General features: G+C 39.4%; 1 protein-coding gene across 2 annotated transcripts in view; it reads left to right on the forward strand.

Moving 5' to 3' along the window:
- LOC143150182 (terminal nucleotidyltransferase 5C) overlaps positions 1–17,817 on the forward strand; it is a 201,829-nt gene that overhangs the window by 51,306 nt on the left and 132,706 nt on the right. The window contains exon 1 of one of the 2 annotated variants that reach the window (XM_076318256.1): positions 11,805–11,827. The exons of the other annotated variant lie outside the window; for it this stretch is intronic. The gene's annotated coding sequence lies outside the window, so the exon portion shown is untranslated. Of the gene's footprint in view, positions 1–11,804; positions 11,828–17,817 lie in introns of those variants that run through there. 2 annotated transcript variants of the gene reach the window in all.

A 17,817-nucleotide genomic window follows, 5' to 3' on the forward strand; every position in this document is an offset into this window, starting at 1 on the left:
ATAGACCGTAGAAACAGCTTCTCCCCCAGATGAATATCGTTATCCAATTTCAATGATCGAACTCGATTCGTTGCTCGGAAAATTACCCTCTTCGAATCGCAAAAATTATTTTCACAGCCTTCAGTCAACGACAGAACTTCCTCCGTACAGTGCACAAGTGTTACAAGCCTCCTGGATAACATTGAAACCATAATTAAATTCATAAAAACGAAACGTGTCTCGAAGATGTTCATTTTCGTTAACTGGTTTCATAATTCTTGAAATATTAATCGCTTCACAGAATGGGTAAACGATCGAACGAAAGAAGAAAACAAAAGCTGTCGAATGACGTACGGAACGTAATCGCTGGATAATTATTACGTGGAAAATTTAAATTGCAATCAAAAACACACCGACACCGATCCAATAGTTTGTGTCTTTTTCGAGCGAGTGACAATCCGCGAGATTCGATCGCGCGAATCCTCTACGAGGAGGAAATAAATCGTATCGTTCGAGTAAACATTTTCATCGTTGCATTAGCAGTCGAAATCTTGAACGTTGGTTCGCGTATTTGCACGGAGCGTAAACAAACGATACTTTCGAAGTGTGCTCGTCGTTGAAACGCTGAAAACGTGAATCAAGGAAGTTGCACCGAGCGCGCAAGCACTTGGTGCGTGACTGTGTCGTTGGATCGCAAACAAGGACATTGTAACAACAATACGTTCAATGTCGGTTGTCTGCGTGGACGCGCGTCGATTAACTCTTAACTCTTTCAGAGAAATTTGCAATTATCGGCCGTATCGTCGACGCGTCGATGCACGTTCGTCGCGATACATGGCGCCGACAATATTGTATTTTTATTAACCGTTCAGATTAACGAGCGTTATCAATGAATAACTGAATATCGTTCGATCGGTCACACTGGAGATTTACAGCGATCGATCGCGAAGTGTCGTCGAGTTATTGTAAAATATCGCGTCCATTTGCCCTTTGGGACGTTCATCCGGTGAAAAAGATACTTCAGGGGAAAGTAATGTAGCGAGGAGCAATATGAATTGGCTGTTCAAGGTCATTGGGAATTTATCCCCGTTGCGAGAGTAGGAGCTGTATCTTGTATCGGAAGTGAGCGAATTTTTTAACTGGATAAATGTTTCGATCGACAGAAAAGTAGAATTTTAATTTTAGAACGAAGTACGAAGAAATAGGAATTTTACCACGCGAGTAAACATTGTACGTTTGTTGTATTCGTCTTTTATTCGAGTAAAATTTTGCTCACCTTTGTTCGTGTCGCAATTGAAACGTTTATTGCGATGGATTTTTGATTACGAAGCATAGAAAAGTGAAGTGTTAAGAAGCAGTATGAATTGGCTGCTCAAGGTCATTAAGAATTTATCCCCACCATGAGGATAGGAGTGTCTCTGCTCGCAAACTTTTTAACTGGATAAGTGTTCTAATCGACAGAAAGAAGATATTTAATTTTAGGACAAAATGTAACACGAGGAATAAATAACAATTTAACTATCCAATCGAATAAAGTAATATATGTTTTATTCGGATAGAACTTTACCTATGTCCCTACCATACTCGAAATATTTACTGTGGTCGATTTTGGACAAAAGCACAGAAAAATCAGACGAACTGAATACTAAGTTCGAGCAGAATCGATTGACTGCTGAAGGTCACCGAGAACCTATCCCCACCATAGAATTCTTTAGCCATCGTACCATTTTGTTACATCTACATATGTCTATCTTTCGTTTCTTTGCAGAAATTTCGAACACACTTCTGTCGAACGAACAAAATAAACTATTCAAGCATAGGAGTGGGAGAAGTGACCTTGAACAGCTAATTAATTTTGTTCCACGATACAAACCTGTATCGATGGATCACATTCGTCTCAAAGTCTCTTCCTAGAACTTTTTACAGTAGCATCTTTGTATCTACGAACATACTCAAGAATCTCTCGTTCAACAATAAAATGTTTCACGATAAAGGAGAACAAAGAACTTACAGTTAAGCAATACTCAAAGACCGAAACTTCTCGAATTATCGTGTTCTCCGAGTAGGTAGATTTTAGATAAAAAAATTCGATGTTAAATCAAATTCAAGATGTCCGCCACGATGATCTCGTTCCGAGGACTTATCCTGTCGTACGTTACGCGTTGTTGTATCGTTCTGGGTCGTTTCACCGTTCGTTGAAGATGTCCATTGTCTTCCGTGGTGTGTAAACACATCGTCGCCTATAAAACTTTATAAACTTAACAGAGGGAATCGGAAAGGAATGATTAAAGTTGATAATATCGGCGACGATACGGCCTGTTTGTAGAGTTGATTTATCGCCGCTTCTGGGAAAGAGATAACAGCCACTGGGAAACAATTACCGGGGAGGGTTACAATAAAAGTCATCACGAACGGGACACAAGGTAACAAGAGCACGAGTAACTGGTCGATAAGGTCAAAGGTTTCGAATTGTGTGGAAGAACTTTGAACTTCACCTGTCCGTGTAACCTGACACGATAGAGAAAGCAGCAGGTTTTCCAAGCTTCTCCATACAATGGAATTGCTGTTCCCTGTACTCGAGAAGATTACATTTCGCCTCCCTCGTTATTAATATTCCACCTTCTAAAACAGCACAATACACCGGGCATAAATATCATTTCAATGTACGTTTTATTATAGGCGGTGTTAAATAATAGACGAAATTGGATGGTAGGAAAATGGTACTATTAATATTAAAGTGTCCCTCGAGTGGTAATTTTCTAATAACGTGTGGACAAAGGTAGCTTTATAATTAGTAGTAATTGCTACAGAGAATCGATTATACATTCTACAAATATTTTTCTACTGTTTATTGCCTTTTGCGTAATAGGTTCTGGTAATGTAATTTAATTTCCAGCATGTATATTTCTGAGTGTAAAAACTCACGTTTTGTGCACTGAAAGAGGGCCCAAAATTAAAGGTCGAAATGTGTTTGTTTAAAATATCTTACGTTCGTTCGTGCTATAATTATTATAATTGTTTCGTAAAAAATAGGGTTTAAACAGTCCAGACCCATGTCGCCATGAACGTCTCTCAGATGCATTAAACTGTTAAAGGGTTAACGTAGGGGTTAACTTGGTAACAAAGTGGAAAAACCCAGATACACGATGTTAATCTGCATATAACCTTGCGAGACGGCCACCAAACCGAGTCTCCGCATGGTTTCTATTAACGTATATCCGCTTCCGGTCATTGAAAACAAAAATCTTTTCTTTTTCGACCGACCGCGCCTCACCAACAATATTTTATCCCAAATCACACTACGTCAGCTAGCATTGAATCGCCCATCAGTTTTCATCGAATCGTGTCATCCCATGATCACTGACAAATCGATCCTGAACGGCGACGCCAAATGAAATCAGAGGGACGCCGCGCGTCGCGACGCGTCTCGTCTTCATTGACAGGCTAATGACACGATAGTTACCATCAGACTCGGAGCAACGCACGTTACATGCACGCGGACACGTATCACTACTTGTTGAATTTTTATCGTGTTCGAATACTCGAACATTTTGATGGTTCAAATATTCGACAAATATAATTCGAACATTTGGAGGGTTCAAATATTCGACAAATATAATTCGAACATTTTGATGGTTTAAATATTCGACAAATATAATTCGAACATTTTTATGACTCAAATATTCGACAGATATAATTCGAATATTTTGTCCACTCATTAAGTATCCAAATACTTGAATAATATTTGAATAGTTTCAGTTCTGATGGAAGTATACGAACACTTATTTCAATAATAATATTCGAATATTCTACGTATCGATATCAAGTATCTGAATATTCCTAATATTGTACTACTCGACAAGTAGTTAGAGTTCCACGTATACTTGAGTATTCGAATATTTTCTGCACCGGTCAAGTATTTGATTTTCAAAGTATTTGAATAGTGTGATGTCTGAGTAACAGACTTATTAGAAGCATTATCTTATTTGAATAACAGTATTCGAATATTCTGTGCGCTGATCAAGTATCCAGGTATCCATATTGCATATTCGAGGAACGTGATTCGATGAGTAGTCTCCAAGTATACAAGTAATTTCCTTTTTGAATAATAGTATTCGAATAATGATGTCATTATTGTTAGCACTGAAGTACTTGAAGTTCATCTGTACTGTTCGAATACCAATGGAATATTCAAGTATTAAAATTACTCGAGTACCAAAATTACTGGAGTACTAAAATTACTCGAGTATTAAAATTACTCGAGTACTAAAATTACTCGAGTATTAAAATCACTCGAGTACTAAAATTACTCGAGTATTAAAATTACTCTAGTACTAAAATTAATCGAGTACTAAAATTACTTGAGTATTAAATTCACTCGAGTATTAAAATTACTCTAGTACTAAAATTAATCGAGTACTAAAATTACTTGAGTATTAAAATTACTTGAGTATTAAATTCACTCGAGTATTAAAATTACTTGAGTATTAAATTCACTCGAGTATTAAAATTACTTGAGTATTAAATTCACTCGAGTATTAAAATTACTCTGGTACTAAAATTAATCGAGTACTAAAATTAATCGAGTACTAAATTTACTCGACTTCTAAAATTACTCTGCTACTAAAATTATTCTGCTACTAAAATTAATCGAGTACTAAAATTACTCGAGTTTTAAAATTACTCGAGTATCAGAATTACTCCAATAGTTCCAGCCCTGCGTATGTAAACGCGAACTGCACTCGTATCGATGAACCCGCGTTGCACTCGCAATCGCGAACCCACGCAAATGCAACAGTGTGGCAGGGCGCCGGGTTTCTGTGACGTCGACTGCTTGCGTTGTGACATTGATCCGGACTAACGTCACCGTAGTTAGCCGCGCTGGGCGCTGGCCATTGCAGAGATAATTAGCGGGGTCGGGTGACGAGCCGAATTATTTTTGTCGGTCTCGTGAATACTCCAGAATGCTTGTCGAATTAATCGCTTAATTCGCGGGGAGTTTTTCGCTTCGTTGATCGAGAGTGGTCAAAGTTTTTTCCTTGCACGCTAATGGAACTCCAGAATCCACGACGGAAATGGTATATAGGTTCCAGAGATCAAAGTGTCATAATTATGTAGGTGTCAAATAGGATAAATGGCTATTCGATACCCACACGAAAGTATCGATGCGTATCAGTTACAAAGAAAATTATATAGCAACGTCGCTATCACAATGCTATTCATTAACTGATCGTACTGTTTATATGTATTTAGTGTACTACTGAATATATATTAGGTGAACGATAGAGACATTCGTATTCGATGGTGAAGTTAGACTTTATTTAGTGTATTCGATACGTAATGATCGATTATTTTTTTTTATACTTTCCACTGTGCAAAGTTTGGCATAGAAGGCAAAGAGTTTACGATAAAACGCAAGGTCAAAGTTTGAACAAATTTACATGCCTACAAGAAATTCTCATTTGATAGTTTGTATTATCAGTTATATAATTATCATTTGTATAGAGTATATAAAAATATCTACCAGTCTTTTAATAGAAATGTGAAAAATAAAAGAAATACGTGTTGTTATTCGAGGTAAAATTATTTAAAAATAATTTAGTAGTAAGATACGATAATTTGCTTTATGACTTCTCGTTAAATTCTATTCGCGTTAAAAATACTTCGGTTCGGTCAACAATATACCACAATACTGCAGATAATGATTGGAACAGTCGCTGATGTGCTTGAACAAACAACCAAAGAATAAAGCAAATGAAACTTAGATACTACTCGATGTCTCTTCTCGACAAACTTCGTTGCAGAAGGAGCTTGTTACGTAACTTTCTAACAATTCCCTAGTTTCCTTGTCGGTATTTGATGCGACATTCCCCGGTGTATAGATGTATATAGGAATGATTAATTCCATCAGTTAGGTTAACTATTACGTTGCGTTGGACAAACGACGTCGTTATAGAAAACAAATAATATATTAGTACCTTCGAGGATGTTCAGCGAGATGCTCGAAGGATTAAAATAATCTTGTAAATCGGAATCTTCTCAAGCATCGAAGAGAATGAACTAAAAGAATAAAAATATTATTATTCAAACGCGAAAGTATTCTTATTCTTGCACTAGGGCTAAGTATTCAAGTAGTCAGTTATTCGAGTACCGAAGGTATCCAAGAAACCAGTTACCCAAATACTCAAGTACTCGAACATCATTATTCGAGTACCAATCAAATAAAAAACTATTCATATACATCTAAGTTCCAGAACTACTTAATTCATAATCCATACCTCACTATTCAATTACTACGAAAATCCAAATACTTAACCAATACTACTCGAATAGTCAAGTATTCGAATTATATCCGAATTACTCGAATATTCGAATACGACAGAATTCAGTACGAGTAGTCTCAACCCAATTTCGGCTACACATTCCATGTCTTTATCTCTGTTATATCTCACTCGGTCATCGCTTTCGATGCTAATCAATTCAGGCAAATTATTTTTCGTCAAAACAGGTTGAATCGCGACACGGATCTAGGGAGTCTCCCGTTTATTTGATTACTTGATTTCAAATCGACGAACGAGTCTACTACAAATATCCAAATACTTGTCCAATACTACTCGAATAGTCAAGTATTCGAATTCTATCCACCGAACACTCGAATACTCGAATACTCGAATACAACAGAATTCAATACGAGTAGTCTCAGTCGAATTTCGGCTACACGTTCCACATCTTTATCTCCGTTATATCTCACTCGGTCATCGCTTTCGATGCTAATCAATTCAGGCAAATTATTTTTCGCCAAAACAGGTTGAATCGCGACACGGATCTAGGGAAGATCCCGTTTATTTAATTACTTGATTTCAAATCGACGAACGAGTCTACTACAAATATTCAAATACTTATCCAATACTACTCGAATAGTCAAGTATTCGAATTATATCCACCGAACACTCGAATACTCGAATACAACAGAATTCAATACGAGTACTCTCAGTCGAATTTCGGCTAATCAATTCCGGCAAATTAACCGTACGCTTATTCGCACGAATTCGCAAAAACAGGTTGAATCGCGACACGGGTCTAGGGAGGATCCCGTTTATTTGATTACTTGATTTCAAATCGACGAACGAGTCTACTACAAATATCCGAATACTTGGACTTGAGTCTAATATTACTCGAATAGTCAAGTATTCGAATTATATCCACCGAACACTCAAATACTCGAATACTCGAATACAACAGAATTCAATACGAGTAGCCTCAGCCCAATTTCGGCTACATCTTTATCTCTATTATATCTCACTCGGTCATCGCATTCGATGCTAATCAATCTCGGCAAATTAACCGTACGCTTATTCGCACAAATTCTCAAAAACAGGTTGAATCCCGACACAGGTCTACAGGGAGGGTCCCGTTTATTTGATTACTTATTCGTCCGCGTAATTGATTTCAAATCGACGAACGAGTACACGCCGTGGACGTGTCCAACGGCACGTTATTTCCCTATTGAAACGGGGGAACGACGCCACGACGCGACGCGACGCGACGCGACCCGACGCGAGCGTGCAACGTAGTCGGTTTCAGATGATGCGTAGGAAGAACTTGGCAAGTTGTTGCCAGGCAACCGATTGACCCAGATATCGTGCTGTACAGCGGTGAACACGAGATGTTGCCCTCGTGGTGACGTTGCTTAGGGCGTCTGGTTGTCGCGGGAGGGCGTAGGGTTGGGTCGAGAAAAAGCCGGAGCTCGAGAACGACGCTACGGAGAAAGGAAAAGGTTCTCTCGCGCTTTAGCGAGGTAGAATGGTGGTTGTTAGTCGGGGATTTCGACGGTTCTTCCACGTCATTGGGATTTCATTTGTTCACGGGCTGCTCGAAGATGCGCCTGTTGCTCGTTTCTCGGGTCACGTACGCTCAGTGCTTTAATTGACGTTATTTTTTCGTCAATTTAGTTGCGATTTTTTTTTGGAGAATATTAGAAACGTAGTACAGTGTGTAGAAAAATGGAAGAATAATGGCGAAATAATTGGTTTAGGTTTCTGGATAAAATTTTATTCCGAGGAAGTATTTCTGCGCATTTTTTCAAGTAAATATTATCGTGAACGAAGTTCGGTCTTTTCAAAGAAATTTGCAATATAAATACAGGTATTTTTAATATTTGAATAAATTTCATTTTAAATAAACGTTTACTTTGTACGCGTGTCGTACGTGAGCAATCGCACGTTCTAGTTTAAGCGAACATTATCGTAAATATAAGTCCGGGTTTCTCGATTTCGCTGCAATTATTTTTATCCGAAAGAAATTCGTTCTTTCAATTTTCAGTAATTTTCTTTTCAAAGAAAGTTTCACACATTCGCCACGAAGCGTTTACATCGTGTATTATTCTATAAGAAATTGTTCGTCGCATTTTAAACAAGTATTATCGTAAACACAGTCCATAACGGAATAGTTCGTTTTAAATAAATTAAATCACTTGCGAAAAACTCGCAAAGTTTATCCAAAATAACCTACACTTGATGTAGCTGTATTTATTGAAAAAGATTCTTATTCAACGCGCTATTTTTCTCGAAGAATATAAAAAAATATCCTCGTAGATTGCAACTAAGGTGGGGATAGCACTATAGTGACCTTGACCGATCGAGCTACTTTTGTTTCGACGACTATTGAACTCTTTTAAATAATTACAGATGACATTAGGGGATGTGAGAGAGACAGAGAGAAATTATTCACAGGTAAAAGGAAACAATCGCTCGAGAATTCTAGGGTATTCTTTTTCGTTTCAGCTGATGGTTTAACGGTCCTTTATGTAGCTTAATTACCCACTTCCAAGGCGCGCGCGAATATAAATTTACCAAGATGGTGTTACGAGGTAACTGGGTTATATAATAAGAATGGTCCAACTCTGGCCTTGAACGATTGATTTTCTTTTGACAACTCTCGTGAATACCCCACGAATCGCACGAGAGGGGACGTTAAATAGACAGAATTACGCAAAAGGGGAACCGATTGTTCCAACATTTGCTTCGTAGGGTTCCTCGTGATTCAACAAATGCTTAATGATCCTTTACAGAGCGCAATCACTGCCAAAATGTCCGTGGATATAAATTTACCGGGAGGAACGAAGCGCTACGCCAGTGACCTTGAACAGTCAATTCATTCGATTTGAAACCGATCTCGCGAAAACGTCGTAGGAACGACGAATCGGAGTGAAAGTGAAAAGTGAATGACATTGAGTATAAATTGACCGAGGAAAAAAATAAATTACCAGTGACCTTGAACGGTCGACTCGTTTGTTTGAAACTGTACTCGCGGAAACAACGTTGCAACGAATAAAGGTAGAAAAATAGAATAAAAATAGAATAAAAGATATCGAATAAAAGTATTGAAGGAGAATTTTGTATTTGAAAATGAAGTTAAGTAAAGAGAGTGAAAAATCAAAAGTTCGTATCGAAGGAAAATGGTACCGTTTCCTTGAAAAGGATATACTGCTGAATACTTGATTTTCAGTATTGAAAATATTTTTTTCATTCACAGATTGAGACAGAGAATACTGATTATTCAGTATTCTCAAATATCTGAGAATGGAATACTGAAAGGAAATATTACTAAAAGGAAGTAACCTACTGGTGACCTTGAACGGTCAATTTCTTCGTTTCGAACTGTTCTTGCAGAGAGCTTGAAACCGATATCGAACGAAAGTGTGAAAGGAATACGTTGTGTTTGAACAGAGAAGAAAGTGAAGAATTGAAAGTTCGTATCGAAGGAAATTATGGGACCATTTCCCCGAAGATTCGTCCTTGAGAATGGAAGATTCCATTCTCGTTCGATGCGGATGACGGTTCTCCGTACCGCTTAATTAATTCCAAGGCGCGTATGAATATAAATTCCCGTAATTACGGCCTCGCGCATCGGTGGTTTATAAAATTATCCCTTTAAGGAGAATATCTGCGCTGCCAGGCAGCTAGACTGCGAGCTAAATAAACGGTTGGCAACATTCTACACGGTGTACGCGATTAATTGCTCCGCGGCGAACCAGGCGGTCGATTAACATCATCGGGAGAAACCGCGAAGAATCGCTCGAAGAAGGATACTGGTAAATTTATTATCATCGTTGATGAAAATCTTCCTTTCCCCCCCTTTTTTTTTTTTTTTTTTTTTTTTCGTACCGTTAGATCAAAACTGTACCGAGACGCGGTCGATTATCGTTTTCGCTTCGAAAATTATAGCGTTCACCGACTACTTTTATTTATTTTCTTTTCACAGTGGCTGCTCCTCATCCTCGCGAAACTCTTCGTGAGATTCGTTTGAAAAGTTCGTCGTTTCACGGGTCAACACGTTGATCGTCATGCCAGTTTACCATATTTAAGAATGTTCATGATATTTGTTCAAACCGTAGTAGTGTTCCTCATTTTTTTTGTTTTAAGGTACTTTGTTGTTAGATAGAAAACATTCGATAATTTTTCGATGTACTTTTTATTTTTTTAGCATTATTAACAAGAGTTAGAGTTCACGTCTTGAACGTGTTAATTCCCTAGAGTTCACATCTTCAACGTGTTAATTCACTATAGTTCGAGTCTTCAACGTGTTAATTCACTATAGTTCATGCCTTCAACGTGTTAATCTATTAGAGTTCACATCTTCAACGTGTTAATTCCCTAGAGTTCACATTTTCAACGTGTTAATTCACTATTGTTCATGTCTTCAACGTGTTAATTCACTAGACTTCACATCTTCAACGTGTTAATCCACTATAGTTCACATCTTCAACGTGTTAATCCACTATAGTTCACATCTCCAACGTGTCTATTCACTAGAGTTCACACCTTCAACGTGTTAATTCCCTAGAGTTCACATCTTCAACGTGTTAATTCCCTATAGTTCACATCTTCAACGTGTTAATTCACTATAGTTCACGTCTTCAACACGTTGATACACATTCACATTTCACTTTTCTGTTACGTTAATTTCTTTCCAAATACAACATTTTCAAAGAGTAGAAACATCCTATAACTCTTCGATTTACTTTTCATTTTACACCATCACTAACGAGAGCAACGTCGTTTCAAAGTTTACCCACATTACGGTTCACGTCTTCAACGTATTGATACGACACACGAGGCTCCGCAAGGACGCGTCGCACTTGTTCAAACCGTTTCACCCACAGAAGTGAAAATTCAAATTTCTCGCGCGTTGTCCGCGAGATCGGTGTGTTTCTTCGTAAAAAAAAAAGAAAAAATAAAAAAAGTAAATAAAATCGGGACCTCGTTCAACGACAAGCGAAACCTTTCAATATAAACGTCGCGCGAGCCGGTTCATTGGTTCCGTTTGCTCGACTAATTAATCGAATTACAATTCCGTGGTGCGTGTTACGTATCGAAGCGAAGATTAACCACTCGTGCGAACTTAATTACCTTAACACATCGTCGTGGAGTTCTTTCGACGACACCACGTGCACGGAACGTTGACGCGGACGAAGGTGAACACAAATGTTCCACGATAAAAAGTCACCTGGCTCGATTCGCGCGACATTACCAGCTCTCGTAATCGCGCGTGTTTATCTTTCAAGCGATACGGTAAATACGTCAGAACGCCTCGAGTTACGTCGCTGGTAGATAGAGTCGCGACTGTTCATCATTCATGAAACCCGAATTAATGCATTGGAATTCGACACGTGTACGCCGAAGGTCTACCATTTTTCGCGCCCGTTGAACACGTTCGAGAGAACGATCGCCCGTGATTATCACTCGGAAACGATCGTTCAACGTTCCTGGAACCGATCGTGACTGAAACTGGTGCAACGAGGACTGAACAATTTTTCTGACTGGAAAACAGTCAACGTAACTGTAAGGTATTTATTTCTCGTTTATATAAACGTAATTAGATACTGACGAGGTGTTCTGACTGTTGTTGCATCTGTATATATTTTCGTCAATTTCGATTTATTTTGTAGGAAGTATTTAATTATTTTGCTATATATGTGTGCGTAGACGGTTCTTTGAATTTCATTCGCAACGAAGGAAAAAGTTTATGCATTCGATGTTAATTGAAAAATGTAACGTCAGTTCATCTGGCATGTCACTTGGCAAGTGTAGTAAGCTTTGGGATTTTGGAGTGCCATCTTGAATTCTCGACGAAGAAATTCGAACGATTTAAATTTATTTGAAATATAACCGAACAAAGTGAATATCTTTAAAACAGATTAACGTGTAAATCATTCTTTCATTGCTATCACTATCGCTGTATTATTTTGATATTATAGGAAACTATAATATAGAAAATACACGAATTTTTTCCAGTATCTAATATACCGTACACAAGTTTATATACTCGGGGTTGGAATTAAGTTGTAAAACAGTTGTCGAACCTAGACGACGTGTTTAATTGTACCGTGAAATAATTCAACGTTTGAACGTTAAACAAGTCAAAGTTTTCGATTTTCAATCACCTTTAGCTCGTCCTTCAGGATCGTCGTCCCATTGTGTTTTTGTTACTTTTCTTTATCTCTACGATCTATTACGATCTATTACGATCTATATCGATTGATCGAAACGTGACCAAAAGTCTCGAATTATATAGCAGATGAAACTCGAGGTTACGCGGATAATTTGTTAGCTGTATTTCGTCAAGCATAATTTCCGTTCGTTGTATTTAATTAGGACCGAAATTAATTTGACGGGATAAGCAATTTGCAGGTAACCGGTTGAAAGTAGCTGAATTCGAATCGTAATGAGTCGGTACGCGCAGTCTTTTCAATTCGTTCCGACGCTGTCGTTGTTTAGTCGCGGCAGATCAGTGTCATTTATTGTTGTCGGTGGCGTGACATTTGCATATCACTGGCGCAGTTGTCATTGCACTATTGTTCCTGTGTGAATGGACGTTTATTGTCACTTTATGGCTCGCCAATTGCCTACAAGGTCCGTCGGTCATTGTCACCGAGGGAGTCTACAGATTCGGACGTGCGATCGTGTATTATCCGTTGTTTTTTTGATACTTTAGTTACGTAATTACACAGAACCAACGAATATCGATTTATTGATAAACTGAAAAAAAAAAAATATATATATATATATAAACAACGATGTAACTTTCGTAGAATAACGATTCTTGAGTTGTTCGAGACAATTACTTTAAGTTATACTTAAGTTATACTTTAAGTAAAGAATGACAATACCAAAGAAATGAAAAAATATCGATTTTTCACCGAAAGTAAATTTGTACGTTATTTCGTTCGCAAGGTTTACTTAAATTGGTTTAATTAAATTACTTGTCTTCGCAGACCTCACCAAAGATTAACCTTAACAGACTTTCAGAGATTTACCTTGACAGTTCCTCGATAATCACCCACCTTCGTAGATCAATCTTAACGGACCTTCGGAGATCCTCCGTGACAGTTCCTCAATAATCACCTACCTTCCCGGATTAACCTTCACAAATCTTCAGAGATCTGAACCACTTAGACGGTTACGTACCTTCACAATATTTCCTCCCCGATCTATACTTAAATCAATTCAGTCGAATCATTTACCTCCATCGACCTCACCGGAGATCAACTTAACCACCGAAATATAACCTGCATAACACTCGCATACTTTCGCAATATTTTCTCTACAATCTTCGCTCGAATCGATTCGATCGCTTACCTCCATAGACCTCACCAGAGGTCAACTCAACATTCCTAGATCTTCCTAGACAGAACCTCGATAACCACCTCCTTGACAGATCGATCTTAACAGACCTTCGAACCTCCTTGAGAGTTACTCGATAATCATCACGAATCCTAAGAAATCTTCAGAAACCAAAACCTGTCGTTTAACCAAACACGTGTCTTCTATGTTCATTTAATTTATATTAATAAATCATCATTTTTGTCGTTTCGATAAACACTCCTTACATAGCCTATTACATTCAACTTCGAGCTCTTTGTTCATTCGCCCTGTTCATTTGTGTTTTAACCCAACACGTATCTTCTATGTTCATTAATTTATATTAATATAATCGTCATTTTTGTTATTTCAATAAACACTCCTTACATAGCCTATTGCATTAAACTTCGAGCTCCTTGTTCATTCCTCCCGCTCGATTGATTCCCCACTCGACAAGTGCCAATTGTTACACCCGGACCCAATCCGTACGAATCGTTCGTCCACCGTGTCGAATTTCGCGCGAAACGTGGCAAAAGTGGTGTCTCGAAAATGTTTGCGAGGCAGCCTCGTCGCGGTGCACGTGGCGGGAGCGTGGCACACCGGTTGCTCTTGACATTATAGAAGCGCATCACCGTCGTCATCCGCAACCCGGCAATTCGCTGCTTCTGCACCGTCGCCTCGCTTTTACTCGGCCGTCTAGCCAGGCCCTCGGGCATTTTCGTAATGCCATCGGGCATACCATGCGTCTAACGTAATATTTCGTCGAAAGACCGCGCGATGCGCGTTAATTTCGCGAGCGGAATGCGCACGCTCGAGCCGATCCGTACCGAGCGGATCGGGGTTTCAACGATGTCGAAACTCCTCGCGACGATGTCGCTTCGAAATTTTCGCCACCATCCCCCCGATCTCACGATCGCGACGATACGTGTTCTCCCTCCCCCTTATTCGCCATTGTACGAAGTCCCGTTTCCACGATGGTACTCGCGAATGGCTCGTTAATTAATGGCGGCTCGTAAATCGAGGGCTCGATCGATCCGCGAGATAAGAGCGTAATCGCGCCTGTTAAAAGTGCGATATAGAGCCGCTCGTCGCGAGACGGACGTTTACGAGCCGTGGAGCGCGATACCCTCGATTGAAACGTGCGACTAAATTACGTTTCGCGAGTACTGCGCCGATTTATGGTCTCGCGGAGAAGTTGAGTCTCGCGACAGCTCGTCAACCACTACGATCGAGTTTCATTCGTACGAGAGGATAGACGGAGATTCGCCCGAGGACTGTCACGGTGTTACAGTGTCCGGTGCGAGGATCAACCCGAGGGAAGGTATCCTGGAGTTTTCACCGTGATGGGATTTCCGATACACGGGGACTTGGAGCGATAGATGAGGAACGGTAGGGACGATGTTGGGATTTTTCGAAGAGTGGAATGGGATTTTAGGGAACTTGGACTCTGGTTGGGTATTGTGTGAATGGACTGAGGATTCTTTCGGTTGAGTAGAGTATTCTGGATGATTATGGTCAATTTGGAGGATGGAGGACGTGTAACGATGATGTTGGGATTTTTGGAAGAGTGAAATGGGAGTTTAGGGAACTTGGACTCTGGTTGGGTATTGTGTGAATGGACTGAGGATTCTTTCGGTTGAGTAGAGTATTCTGGATGATTATGGTCAATTTGGAGGATGGAGGACGTGTAACGATGATGTGGAGATTTTTGGAAGAGTGAAATGGGAGTTTAGGGAACTTGGATCCTGGTTGGGTACTGTGTGGATGAACTGAGGATTCTTTCGGTTGAGTAGAGTATTCTGACTGAATTTCTGGATGAATATGGTCAATTTGGAGGATAGAGAACGTGTAACGATGATGTTGAGATTTTTGGAAAAGTGAAATGGGAGTTTAGGGAACTTGGACTCTGGTTGGGTATTGTGTGAATGGACTGAGGATTCTTTCGGTTGAGTAGAGTATTTTGGATGATTATGGTCAATTTGGAGAATGGAGGACGTGTAACGATGATGTTGAGATTTTTGGAAGAGTGGAATGGGATTTTAGGGGACTTGGACCTTGGTTGGGCACTGTGTGAATGGACTGAGGATTCTTTCGGTTGAGTAGAGTATTCTGGATTATTATGGTCAATTTGGAGGATGGAGGACGTGTAACGATGATGTTTACATTTTTGGAAGAGTGGAATGGGATTTTAGGGAACTTGGACTATGATTGTGTACTGTGTGGATGGACTGAGGATGTCTCTTGGTTGAACATAGTATTCAGGACCAATATGGTCAATTTAAAGGATGGAGGATATGTTGAAATTTTTGGAAGAGTGGACTGTGATTCTAAGAACTTAGACTCTAGCTTAGTGGATGGACTGGGGATTCTCTCAGTCAAACATAGTATTCTGTATATATATGTTCAATTTAAAATGTAAGTACACAATAATGAAACAAAAGGTTCACACGAGTAACAACTTGCCCCAAATACTCCCCCTAAAAAAATCCTATTCTCATCACCCTTGCATTTCGAAGAAGTGTGCTATTCAATTAAAAAGAAAAGTAACCTAACCTACACCTGACACTAACCTCCCTACAAACAACCGCCAATTCCATAATAATCTCCAAAAAATATTTCACCGAATATTAACACAACGCATCCTCCACATCTCCGCATCCCAAAATAACGATAACCCTCGGCAAAAGTTTCACACGAGTGACAAATTGGCCGAAATACTCCCCCTGAAAGAATTCTATTCGCATCGTCCTTGTATCTCGACCCTTGCGAGAGCGAAGAAATATTGTATTTAATTTCTAAAAAAAAAAAAATGACCACGATTCGTCGGGTCGAGAAGGTTCAGCAATAAGTGGCTGGTCACGACCACGATCGATGGTTATCGATTAAAACTTTCTCATCGCGAATACACGGACAACTGTGCATTCTTTCGATCGACGAGCCTTCGCGGAGCAATCGAAACCAATCTGTGAAAAATGTTCTCTCGAGAGAATATCTCTCGAGACGAAATATCCGACCATATTTACGGGCCTGAGCGATCTCTATCTCTTGGTGAGTCTCGTTAACGTTTCAAACGGTATAACTGTTCGCGCTTCCGTTTCACCTCAGTTTATTCGATCGTGGCACCTGGACAAACGTCTAACGGGTGCTCACCCGTTTGAAAACGAATCGTTGGCCTTCTTCCGCGAGCTGAAAGTGTTGAGGGCGTGCCGCGAAGAAGAATCGATCGGCGATATCGTTTATACGAGCGAGCGCGCAATTGCATACCAGGTGGCGGTCTGCGATAAATCCCACGAGATGTTGCTGTTAATTATTTAACGGCCCTTATCGATCCCCATGGCCGATACGACAAGGCCACCAGCTGCTTCGTCTCGGTTCACGGTATTGCGAAACCGCGGTCCGCATTCTTTTCTGGTTACCCGCGCAAACGTTCCTTTCTTCCAGACGAATGGCTTCTGTCCGTTTCCACGCCTTTCGCGTGACTGCGGTGACCTTTTTTTGTCTCGCTATTTTTACCAAATTTTTTCCTTATTTTTTTCTTTTTTTCTTTTCTTCTTTTCTAGAGAAAGAGAGCTCTCGAAGCGTTCGAGGAAGTTAGTTTTCGGGCGACAGGAGTCTTTTGAACCATTTGTTTGCAGAGTTGCCAGATACGTTTCTTCGATCTTGAAACGTTGTTTCGTTGACCGTGTTTAAGTTGAAGTCTTCCTTCGAAAGTGTCCTCGGTTTATGGAACTCGTATTTTTTAGTTTGGAATACTGCGCAAGGGTTTGGGAAACATCCAGTGGTATGTATTGTAGTGACTTTAATTTAAAAGGATGAAATAATCTGGTGCGAGGGTGAGATGGGTCGAATAAGACCCGAGGTATACACTCGGGTTAAGAGTAGGTGTATTCTTTTTGAAACGACGAAGGAACGTATCTTTGTATTTTTACTTGCAGAAGTACAAATATATCGTTTTTCAAAAGATTGATGATATTTTCAAAGTACGATTGTTTACGATGTTACAATTATTACGATGCTGGAAAGGGGTAAACATGTTATGTCAAATTATTAGAGAGGTTATAGTTCACTGCTGATGGAATATAGACATATGTATATTGGACACTGTATAAATTGATTTAATTCAGTACCAGGAGTATTGGAATATTTAATATTTAATAGGTGTACGAATAGTACGAACACTGTTCGAATATTCTAG

This window comes from Ptiloglossa arizonensis, chromosome 8 (assembly GCF_051014685.1).
Source record: "Ptiloglossa arizonensis isolate GNS036 chromosome 8, iyPtiAriz1_principal, whole genome shotgun sequence".
NCBI lineage: Eukaryota > Metazoa > Arthropoda > Insecta > Hymenoptera > Colletidae > Ptiloglossa > Ptiloglossa arizonensis.